Below are 12,649 nucleotides of genomic sequence, written 5' to 3'. Positions count from 1 at the left end.
GAACAACATTCAGGGATGCCATTGGAAAATGGAGGAAACTGGATCCTCTAGTCTTCTGTGAAAACTTCCCATACTGTGTTCTCTTTATGATCAAATTAATTACCACTCACATGGCAGAGTCACCCACTAGGATTTAGCCTTGTGGTGAAGGGCAGAATACACTTAGTTCATATCTTAGCCATTAATTTGAAGGCAGAGGTCTGGTGGGAGGTTAGTAAAATAAAGATCAAGGTTGTGGGCAAAGCACCAAAGCCTGTGGCTAGAAGGCGGAACTGCCAGATCCAGATTAATCAGCTCTGACTTACAAAGATCTCTAGCTTTGATTACATGGTTGGGCAGTAGAAACAATGCAAATTTGCCAGCATCCTACTGCAATTTTGAGAGATATTTTGTTACCAAGAAAACCACAAGCTAAATGAGAAAATGTTTGTATGATTGTTTACCCCCCAAGGTTTGAAATCGACCTTGTAGAAAGCAGGATCCTAAAACAAATTAGCTGTCCAATTTTCTTTCTACATGTGAATAAGAAGGGCAAAAAAAGGGTGAATTTTCCAGTGAAAAGAAGCAGGATCGTTGAGATTGGTTGGCCAAAGAACTCATTTCACAGCTTTGGCAGTGAGTCCTGGAAGTATGGTAGATGCCTTGTACAGTCATCTCTTGGGGGGGATTTGGTATCACAGAGGGTACCAAAATCCATTGATGCTCAAGTCCCTTATATCAAATGATGTAATATTTGCATATAACCTACACACATCCTCCCACAGACTTTAAATCACATCTAGAGTACTTATAATACCTAATACAATATAAATGCTATGTAAATAGTTGCTATATTGTATTGTTCAGGGAATAGTGACGAGAAAAAAAAAGTTGTACATTTTCAGTACAGACGCAACCATCGTAGGCCTTTCCATTCCTGGTTGGTTGAATCCGCGGATGCGGAACCTGCAGACGTAGCAGCCTGACTATATGTTCTTTTTCTTTCCCTTCCTAATGGAAGGTTTAAGGGATGGTTATAATGTTTTATCTCCATGAGTGTATACTCGGTGTGTTGTGGTGGTTAAATATGTTATTTAGCCTTGGACTGCCTGACCTTGAGGCCATATCCGGACATGACGGGAAAGACTGCCCATCACCCAGAAAACCTGGCCTTGGAGACCAATGCACTAACTGGTTAAGACTTCAGTTAGTCACCCTCAGGAGCAAAGGACAAGTGAGAGTTGTTTATTAATGGAGTACTTGCATTTCATCATTCTGGGAGTTTTTGCATGGCTGGAAAGGCTATTTGTGGCTGATGGAAAGTCAAGGGATGAAATCACAGAAGGCATCCACTAAGTTTTTTCTTTCTGATCTCCACCATATCTCTTCAGAAAAGCATTTCCTCCATTTCATATGATTCCAATGGGTTGTTAATTAAGATGGTTTGATATTTCCAAATAGAGATATAAGGATATGATCTGTTCTGACCAGAGTCACTTCATTTTCAAAGAAATATACATTAAGAGAAAGCAGTTGTCTCATATTCTGAGATTGTGATCACAAAGAGTGATGAAAGTCTGAGGACAGAAGGGCTACCCTTGCCACTGTTATTCAGTGAATTAAAGTTATTGTAGACAGAACGGAACATGAGCAAAGGATATCACAGCATAAGTGTCTAGTGTTTTTTGGCTAATTGTCTCTACCCACATCTCCCTCTCGGAAATCCCTGCCTAGACTTCTGTCTGAGTGGTCAGTAGACTCCTTTAGTCAACAGCTGATTTAACCAACAATGGCGCTGCATAGGGATATAGAATATAAATAATGCAGCTTGAAAAGTTGAGCTGAGTCCATTTGAAACTTCAGTTGAGTCATCAGATCCAAGAGAAGTAGCAGAGATCCAGATAGTTGTAGATCCTTGATCTGAAAGGTCTGGCAACTGTTGCCATGTGAGCTACCATCAACTCTGAAATGTGATGGAGAAAAAGTTCATCCTTCCTCAAGAAGTTTGCTTTCATCTTTTAGAAAATTGTCATAACATAACTCACATTGTCAGAACAAGACATTTACTTTGGTGTTTATGAATATATAGCATCATCTTTAAATATGGCGCCCTTGTGTTGTACACAACCTTTACAACTAAATGCTCTGGCATTGGTTATGACAATATGTCAATATGAAGCCACATTTGAAATCAGCCTTAACTGAAGTATAGTGTTTGGAACACTAAATAGTTTGGTGCAACATTGTTAAGCTCTAAGGGAGGGCTAATAACATCTAGCTTTCCAGATATCTGAGATCATGGTGTTAAAGACTTTGTGGCTGTAAAGAGAAGTTTAGGCTTTACGCTGTAAGCAGTGGTGAGCCACTAAATATTTTAAGATGGGAAGTCAGATACTCAGAGCTGTGATTCACAGTGGGAAGCTTATAATGAAAACAGGATAAACTAGAATCAGTGACTGTTATTAAGAACCTGGGGCATTGGGGACAGTGTTGAAACACCTTCCAGTGTTACTTGTGTTGTTAATATCACAAGTATTGCTTATCTAACATCTATCTTGCCCAGGGTTTTAATCCATGGCTCTCTGCCAGAACAGAAGTGTCTGTTAGAGGAGTTTTGGAGAAATATATGTTGATCTCAGCTTATGTATCCTACAGAGTTTATAAGAAAAAGTTTATAAGAAAAAGAGTTGAAGAAAACACGTATGAACATAACATAGTTACATGTACTTATAAAAATAGGAGGAGAAATTTTGTATATAAACATTGGTCATATGGGCTTTTGCAGTAGACAATTTAGAAGAAAAAGAAAACCAGTTGTACTGGAGTCTTCAACTCAGAGATCTCACCCAGTATTAGACTTGACTAGATGATGTCAAGGTTATAGGCAGTCAGTGAACACATGAAGCAGAGAGAGCTCTGTGATGTCAAGGACAGCTTATAGGGTCCTGTTTTCCCCCATCGGGCATGTCTTTTCGGTTCAGAGTAAATGAGGTCTGTGGGTGCAATTTGTGGGGTTCCCCTTACTGTGGTGAGCCTTTCAGCTCTACTCCTTTATAGCCCAGAGTCGCACAGCTTAGCTGTCAAGCTCCAGGGAGCCATGCATCACTGACCCAAGCTTTTATTTACTCTGGGTAATCCTTAGCCAAAGCCATCTTTCCAAGGGCATTTTAGGGATAATGAATCTTTCTCCCAGCAAATCTTATTAGTTTCCTTACTTGAGAAAATCTGGTTGACAAGGAAATTAACTGTGTCGTCTGCCTTGCCCCCTTCCCAGGGTCATTCCATCTCCTACAGGGGAGGGAATGGATTGCTGGCCTGTTCCTTTAACTCCTTTCTCCCAGTGATATTTCAGAACCATTCTGAATTATTATTGAAGTAAAATGAGTTTTATGATCAGGAAATTTCCCACAGTTATAGCAGCCTAATAGAAGGCATGGAAGAAGTTATGAAGAAGCAGGTCATCTTGGAAATAAGCTGACTTTCCTGAGTGGGAGTGAAGTGGAAGGTTTTTCAATTCTGAGAGAACTGACTGAAGAAATGTAAGGAAATTGGCTCTTCATTTACTCTTTAGCATATTGACTGCAGCTTGATTGACTGTGCAGTAGGTATTAGACAATTTTAGAATCGTTATATAAATCAGTATGTCTCTCACATTTAAAAATGTTTTCTTTTAAATTGATGAATGCTTGTCTTTCCTTTTAAGGAAAAATTCAATATCTGCATTCTGGGCAAACATATGGTATGCTTTAAAACTTCTAGCAAATAACCTATATAATTGGACAGCCCATTATCTTGATGATTATTATTAATTTCCACAGATACGGCATTTGACTAAAATGGTATTCACTCAAAGTAACTGACAAGCATTAATTACTTAATGTGTTCATGTTCTTTATGGATAAGTTAAATATAGTTGAATATTTATGTGAGTACACACACACACATGCAGACCCTCCCAGGATTAATATAAAGTAAAAGGAAATATTTATTGCCTGCTGAATGTGTATACAATAATGTCTACAAAATTCCCAACAAATGGGTATCAGTTTTCTTTTCAGAAATAATACTCTTAACCATAACATTTATCATGACTTTTGGACACATTTTTAGCATAAAAATTATTTTAGTCGTGAAGTTTTTTGCAGTTAAACTTTTGTGATAATTTTTCCAGCTTTATTGAGGTATAACTGACAAATAGAAATTGTATGTATTTAACGTATACCATGTGATTTTTCTTAAGACTGTTTTTTTAGAGCAGCTTTAGGTTCACAGCAAAAGTGAAGGGAAGGTTCAGAGATTTCTCACATGCCCCCCTTCCCCACATATGTGTAGCCTCCACCATTGTTGACATCCTCCGCCAGAGTGGTACACTTGTTACAGTTGATGAGCCTACAGCGATACATCAATATCATCCAATGTCTGTAGTTTACATTACAGTTCACTCGTGGTGATGTACATTCCACGAGTTTGGACAAAAGTGTTGTGACATGTATCCATCATTATGGTATCATATGGAGAGTATTTTCATTGCTTTAAAAATCCTCTGTGCTCCATCTATTTACCCACCCCCCACCCCCACCCACTGGCAACCACTGATCTTCATACCTTTGCCTTTTCCAGAGTGTTATAGAGTTGGAATCACACAGTATGTATCCTTTTCAGATTGGCTTCTTTCACTTTGTAATATGCATTTAAGATAACTCTATGTCTTTTCATGGCTTAATACCTCATTTCGTTTTTAGTGCTGAATAATGTTCCATTGTCTGGATGTGACACAGTTTATTAATCCATTTACTGAAAGGCATCTTGGTTGCTTCCAAGTTTTGGCGGTTATGAATAAAGCTGTGATAAACATCCATGAGCAGGTTTTCATGGTGGACATAAACTTTCAGTTTCTTTGGGTAAGTAACAAGAAGCGTAATTGTTGGATCATATAGTAAAAGTATTTTTAGTTTTAAGAAATTGGCAAATTGTCTTCCAAAGTGGCTGTCCCATTTTGCATTCTTCAGGAAATGAATGAGACACCCCCCACCAGAGTGGTACATTTGTTACAATTGATGAGCCTACATTGATACATCATTATCATCCAAAGTCTATGGTTTACATTACAGTTCACTCTTGGAGTTGTACATTCTATGAGTTTGGACAAGAGTGTTGTGATGTGTATCCATCATTATGGTATCATACGGAGAATATTTTCTGTATGATACCATGTTGCTCCATATCCTCACCAGCATTTGATATTATCAAGAGTTCTGGATTTTGGCCATTTTAATAGGTCTGTAGAGTTCTTTTAATGTGCATTTCCTTGATGACACATGATGTGGAGCATCTTTTCATATGTTTATTAGCCACCTGTATCTTTGTTTTGCTAAGGTATCTGTTAAGGTCTTTCCCTATTTTTAATTGTGTTGTATGTTTATTATTGTTGAGTTTTAAGAGTTCTTTGCATATTATGGATAATTGTCCTTGATCAGATGTATCTTTTGCAAATATTTTCTCCCAGTCTGTGACTTGTCTTCTTGTTCTCTTGACTTTTGTAATAATTTGAATCCATTTCTTCTTGTGGAAAATAACACAATATCTTTTATTTTGTCTTCCCTGAAAGATGCCCTGAGGCACCCCCATATTGGGTCCTTGGATTGAAAGCAAAGAATTGAATAAATGGAAGAAAGACACATTCCCTCTTCCACTGTCTGAATCTACATTCATAATAGACTAGATGGTGAGTGTTATCAATTATCCTTCCCTTTCCTTCAATGGACTGGGATATTCTCTAGAATTATGCACCTGAAGAAAGTCAGCTCCCTGCCCTGGGTTAGATACAATCTATAGTCAAATAATATCTCAGGTGTATTTTCTTCTCACTTGGCGGGGTCCCCAAAGATGCCTAAATCTAATAGTCCTTCCTTGTGTTTGTCATATTTTCTCTAACTTAGGTAGAGGTTGGTATTCTGGGTCACTGAAGGAGGCTCTAGGGTGTCTAGAGTGAAAATAATGATGGTTTGTGATTAATCATTCCTCGCTCGTTAGAATCTGTAAAGAAAAGTGAAATCAGAAGTCCATCTTTAGCTTCAAACCCACAACATGAGCATCATACATGCCATTTTTGACTGAATGTACCATATAGGCCACTCTATGTCACATATAGATTCATGACTCTTAGACTGAATTGATTTTTATCTTTCAACCGGTCAACATTATAGTTTATAAAATATGATAGAAAATATGGAGCTTTTCCTCTGACTCTCATGTGTTACACAACCCAGAGCTAAACAGGCAATAAATAGTCTAGGCTAACCGAATGGTGGGAAGTAAAGTTAAGGTGGGGTGGTACATCAGGGTGGTATAGCCTGTCCTGGGAAGAGGTTTCTTTAACATGAAGGATTCTAGAAGGAAAGATGAGGTTTAAACAGAAATCAAGCTGTTCCATCATCTATTCCAATATAGTCTCTAGTTTTCTCTTGTTTTCTTTTAGGTCACTTTTGCTACAGAGTGAGTCTCTTTGAACTAAATCTGAGTTATAATTTGAAAAGCAGCCAGGTTTACCCTTTCCTCTGAGAATCTGATGAAAGACATGGATCCTCTACCCAGATAATACACATAAGCACAGAATTTTATGGATTAACATTTAAAGTCCATCCAAAGACCTCGTGAGTGATTGATGAAACATGTATTAAGAATCCCTTGAGTGGGCCCTGATGGCCTAGTGGTTAAAGTTTGGTGCTCTCACCACTTCGCCAGCCTGGATTCTCTTCCCGGTCCAGAACCACAGCCCTGTCTATCAGTTGCTTATTAAAAACACTGGTAAATAATTTTGAGTTAGAAATCTTCTTGACTTCTTAAATGCTTTCTAATATTTTGTACCAACATAACCATCCTCATATTTCATGTTTTAAACTTTTTTCACATTCTGAAAGTATGACTAAGATCTTTTTGAAATTGACATGATTGAGGGCAACTGTAATCTACACATGTGAGACTACAAATGCATCAATGGCAGCTCTTTTCATCTCATATGGGAGTAGCTCTGTAGTTCTTTAATTTATAGAGTCTGTGATTGGACTACGTGGCCTCTCACATGTTTGGATTTCTTGAATTCTTTATTTAAAAGAACTACTTCATAAATAACTGCCAATACTTTCTCTGAGCTGTGTGATTATAAAAAGACATACCCACTAAAAAATCTGAATAAAAATGAAAGAGCTTGAAAAGGTATTGGTTAATATATAATTATATAATAGTGTGGGGGTATGAGAATGGGGGAAAGTAGCTGTTCCTGTTATCTGTCGCTATGCAACAAGCCAACATAAAACTAAGTGGCTTAAAACAACAATTTGCCGTCTCTCATGGTTCTTGGTTTGACTGCTCTCCACTAGGACTTCTCACTCGGAATCTCTCAAGGCGTTGCAGGCAGAAGGCAGGTGGCACTGTAGTCATCTGAAGGATAGACTAGGCTGACCACTGACGCTCTCTGTTGGCCAGTTGTTCAGCTGGAGTTGCCACCTGAGCATCCACATGAAGCCTTCCCATGTGGCCAGGGAGTTCTCACCACATGGGTAGTTGGAATTCTTACATGGAGTCTAAGGGCTCGAAGGGAAAAGGTAGAAACTTCCAGAGCTTTTATAAAGGTCAGGCCCAGAACTGGAATAATGTCATTTTGCTCTAGATAAATCTAGCCATTAAGACCAACCCAGGTTCCATGGGGGAGAAATAAGACTCTATTCTTAGTGGGAGGAATAGCAAAAATGTAGTTTAATCTCTCTTAGTATTCATTGAGATAATTCCTGGAGATGAGCAGGCTTTCTGAGCTACGAGAGCAAGGATGTCTAATATGATATTCTAGATTGCTCACATTGCTGTGACATATCTCCCCCAATTTTTGTTAGTCTGCCACACATATATATAAAGTTTGTGGATAAAAGCATGAAAGTATTAAAAGAAAGCATAGCTTGTCCCATATTCACCACTCTGTTAATAAAAAAGGAGCAACATCCTCTTTAAAGATTATGTCTAGGGCATTGAGATAATGAGAAGCAGCCAAATGAACAATGGTACATGATGGAGTCAGAAGTCTATTTAAATCTTCATCATATAAAATCTTAATCACAATAAAAATATTTGAGAGGTCCTGAAGCAAAGATATCAGGTTGATCTTTTTCATGCCATTAGTTTCCAAACTTATTTCAGCATAGATTGAACATACTCTCTTTCTCTCTCTCCTGCTCCCTAACAACTCTCAATATCTAAAAGATCTGGTGTTTACTATATACACTTTGGAAAATGCTTCATACCAAAACAGGACAGAGAATGTGTTTAGTTGATGGGAAGGAAAATACCTTTGGATTATAGCTTTCAAGATACATTTAGGGGCCGGGCCAGTGGCGCAGTGGTCAAATTTTCATGTTCTGCCTTGGTAGCCCGAGATTCGCTGGTTCAGATCCCAGGTGCGGACCTACACATCGCTTGTCAAGCCATGCTGTGGCAGGCGTCCCACATATGAAGTAGATGGAGATGGGCATGGACGTTAGCTCAGGGCCAGTCTTCTTCAGCCAAAAAGAGGAGGGTTGGCGGCAGATGTTAGCTCAGGGCTAATCTTCCTCAAAAATAAAAAAGATAGATTTAATAAAGGACCTAGAATCATTAATGAAATTTGTTTTGGAAGAGAGGGAAGGAAATTTTGTTACAAGTGATATTAGAAATTATTCAAGGGGCTGGCCCCGTGGCCGAGTGGTTAAGTTTGTGCACTCCACTGTGGCGGCCCAGGGTTTCGCCAGTTTGAGTCCTGGGCGTGGACATGGCACTGCTTGTCAGGCCACAGTGAGGTGGTGGCCCACATGCCACAACTAGAAGGACCTGCAACTAAGATATACAGCTATGTACCGGGGGGATTTGGGGAGATAAAGTAGAGAAAGAAAAAAAAAAAGATTGGCAACAGTTGTTAGCTCAGGTGCCAATCTTTAAAAAAAAAAAAAAAAGAAATTATTTAGGCCAAGAGTTTTCATAATATTTCAGCAGAATCCAAGGTGTTTCTGGAGCTGTTTCAGAGAAGACCAGGAGGGGCAGTGGGTAGACAAGCCAGTGAGAGTCTAATCTCTTAGCAAGAAACTTCCAAAGACGCTCGCTTTATACCTCTTCTCTGCGAGGAGATGAATATTAGATTTGATTTGAAATAGTGATGCTGATTAAAAGATGAAGGAGGAGCAGAAGGAGCGCAGGGGGAGGAGGGGAGAGTTCATACAAAGAATTAGCGACACAGAACAGAGATTCTCAAACTTTTAGACCAGGATGTTTCCGGTCATCTACATCATCTCTGAGGAGGGGGACTTCTGAGATTAGTAGAAAGTTAGGTTGTGCTCCTATTGTGTAAAACCTTGAATTCAGGATAAAAATTTTGTCATTACTCTTACAGATTTTGAAAATTCCGCAAATATCTCTTAGCAAAAAATAGAATTGCATTTTTAGGAAGATAGAGTGCTGGCAGTATGTGGTAAAACTGAGGAGAAAAATATTGCTACTGAGAAGGAAAATATTTGAAAAAATTTGACTCACTATTTATTTAAACAGTCCTAGCAAGAGGTGGTGAATTATGAGGACTCTTAATTCCACATCAATGGAAAGGCAAACAGAAAAAGGAATAGATTGCATGCATTGAAGTTCTTAAGAAATTTCCCTAATTTGGATGAACTTCATTCTTAATTCTGTATTCAAAATTTCTCATAACTGAATTTTAAGGTTTGATTGTAGCAATTTGTTTCAGTTACTGATAGCTATTTATGTATAAGCGTTATATCTCTAAGACGAGAGAATTTACAATTTTTATTTAAAAAATATTGGTGTTAAGATAAATTTCTACATCTTCTTCAATAATTTTGAGATGAAATCAGCCAGTGTTATTGGATAGTTCACTGAAGAAGGAAATTGATGGTGGTTTAGCACATTTAGTTGTGTAGACAAAGAACGTCATTACAAGACGCTATGTAAAACACACCACTTCAATTGTCAATGCCAGTTTTTGCAATTAAGCCAGTTCTTTAAGTCCTACTAGGACGGATTTATGTCTGCCCTATTTGCTATCATTTTCTCAGTGTCTGACACTTAATAGACACTCAAACAGTAGACACAGAATGATGTCTGTCACCTTGTAGGCACTCAAAGCTATTTGCAGAATACATATATGCTAATATGTGAAGCTCCTTATTTTCATGTAAGTATTTTATATAGTACACTATTACATTTTGAAATTTTGTAACTGTACTAAACCTTAATAATATAAGTTCTTTGAATAAATATGTTTGGCTAAGACGAAAACATAACATTTTCTATAGAATCGAAAATGTTAAAATTGAAAATTACTTAGAAACTCTTCAAAGAAAATATGGACGGACATATGATGCTGCAGAGGGTCAAGCCTCGTTGTCAGACAGCACATTCCTGTTCAGTCTAAATTAGTTCTTCCAATCAGACAACTGACGAGGCAATTTTTGCCATGCTTGAATTTTCCGCACAACCATAAAAAGGGTCTAATACGTAATTAGAAAGCCTGGAAGAAAATTTGCAAAGCCACATCTGTTTTCCTTTTATGTTTTTTGTCTATTCTTCCTCCTCTCAGCTGAAAAAAAATTTTGATGTTGAATTTATGGATTAAATTTATGCATTTAAAATAAATGTTTCCCTGTGGCTGCTTCCTGCAAGGACAGCCAACTGCATGCTTGAGGGCAACTGGGCAGGTTGGAGTCCTGATTATTTATTGTTCTCCTCTTGTGTGGTTTCTCACGGGGTTAAGAAAGAGATGGTCCTTTGGCAATTACAAGCTTGTGAGACGGGCAGACATTCATGAGCAATTATAAAAAGATAACAGAGCTGGAGAACACTGAGGCAACATTAGAGGTGGAAGAATGGATGTGAGGAGTAGAGTCTAGGATTGAATCCTAAGAAACGCCAATGTTTAGAATAAGAGGAATCTGCAAAGGAGACAGAAAAAACAGCAATGAAATTGCAGGGAAACATGAAAAAATTGTGTGTCTTGGGAAAAAAGGGGAAGATCGCGTTTTGAGAAGAAAAAAGCAGGCAACTGAGACAAATACTACTGAAAGATAGAGGGAAATAAAGACTGGGCCACCATCTATTTCCTAAACTATTGCTTCTCCATTCTTCTTATGCCGTGGGCTGCCACTGATTAAACTTTGAGGGTTGGTGCTCCTCCATTGATGGAGCCCCAATTATTTCCAATGACTTGCCTGTGGTAAGAGTGAGGCCAGTAGAGTGGTTTGACTTGAGCCCAAATGGAAGCAGATTGAAGGACAAATAACAGAGTCCCACCTGAAGGACCTGTGAGGAATTGCTCAGCTTCTTGTCCTCATGCCTTCTCCCATGTTGTGAGGGCCCACTCTGCATTCGAGTGAACAAGCACAGCTCTGCAGTTCAGAAGAGTTACCTCTCTCAGGAGAGCCCCTCACCCTTGGGATACAGGAGCTGGTGGATAAACGTCCCATCATGCCATTCTTCAGACACACAATTCTGAAGTGTTCCCTTCACTTCTCAGAAGGTCTCATAGTGGTGACCATGATACTGTGCCCTTATATTGGACTTTTTTTCTTTCCTGTTTACTCGCAGCAACTTCCTGATATCACCTCTCAAGTAAACTCTCTGCACTTGTTTCAGGGGAACCCAAATTAACATTGACTGGCAGTTGAAGTGAGATTTAGAATTTCAAGGAAGGGTTTTGTTCATTTCTTTGATTGTTTTAAGGTGGGAGAATTATAAATATATATAAAATCTAACCAGAAAATCCAGCAGTGAAAGAGAGAGTGAATACAAATGAGAGAAAGAGTATATATAATCAATGGAGTGAGTTACTTCAGGAAGTAGAAAGTGATGAAATTCACCATCCTCAGTGATTATATTAAATGAGAAAAGGGGACATACACGCATTCATGAACAAAAGGAAAAATTGGGTATGGATAAATGTTGTCTTGTAGATTTTATAATGGGAAATGCATGGAGTTTCTTCTGACTGCTTCTATATTTTCCACTATGTCTGTTCATTCATTCAACATTATTGCGTGCCAACTACAAACCAGAAACTATGCTAAGCACTTGATACAGAGAACAAGATAGTTACCACTCTCTCGGGAAAACTCACAGTCCTGAGAGAAGGCATTTCTATTTTAATTTATTTTATTTTTATTGTATGCTTTTTCGGGAAGAAGATTGGCCCTGAACTAACATCTGTTGCCAATCTTTGCCTTTTTTTTTCTCTTCAAAGCCCCAGGACATAGCTGTATATCCTAGTTGTAAGTCCTTCTAGTTCTTTTATGTGGGATGCTGCCACAGCATGGCTTGCTGAGTGGTGTGTAGGTCCACACCCAGAATCCGAACTGGCAAACCCCAGGCTACTGAAGCAGAGTGCGTGAGTTAATCACTCAGCCACGGGTATTTGTAGATAATTTTTTATCTGAAAAGGCATTTGTAGATAAATTTTTATTTATTTTTAAGAATTTGTGGGGCCAGCCTGGTTGCACAGTGGTTAGGTGCACACGTTCCTCTTTGGTGGCCTGGGGTTTGCCAGTTTGGATCCCAGGTGTGGACATGGCACCGCCTGGCAAGCCATGCTGTGGTAGGTATCCTACATATAAAGTAGAGGAAGATGGGCACAGATGTTAGCTCA

General features: G+C 38.6%; 1 long non-coding RNA gene across 1 annotated transcript; it reads left to right on the top strand.

Moving 5' to 3' along the window:
* Positions 1-3,267: 3,267 nt before the first annotated feature.
* On the top strand, positions 3,268-6,788 carry LOC139042556 (uncharacterized). Its single transcript, XR_011499405.1, has 4 exons — positions 3,268-3,518; positions 4,722-4,880; positions 5,588-5,704; positions 6,458-6,788. It is a non-coding gene; the product is annotated as an uncharacterized lncRNA (long non-coding RNA).
* The last annotated feature ends 5,861 nt before the right edge of the window (positions 6,789-12,649 follow it).

This window comes from Equus asinus, chromosome 30 (assembly GCF_041296235.1).
Source record: "Equus asinus isolate D_3611 breed Donkey chromosome 30, EquAss-T2T_v2, whole genome shotgun sequence".
NCBI classification, from domain to species: domain Eukaryota; kingdom Metazoa; phylum Chordata; class Mammalia; order Perissodactyla; family Equidae; genus Equus; species Equus asinus.
This window is presented reverse-complemented; position numbering and strand designations above follow the sequence as displayed.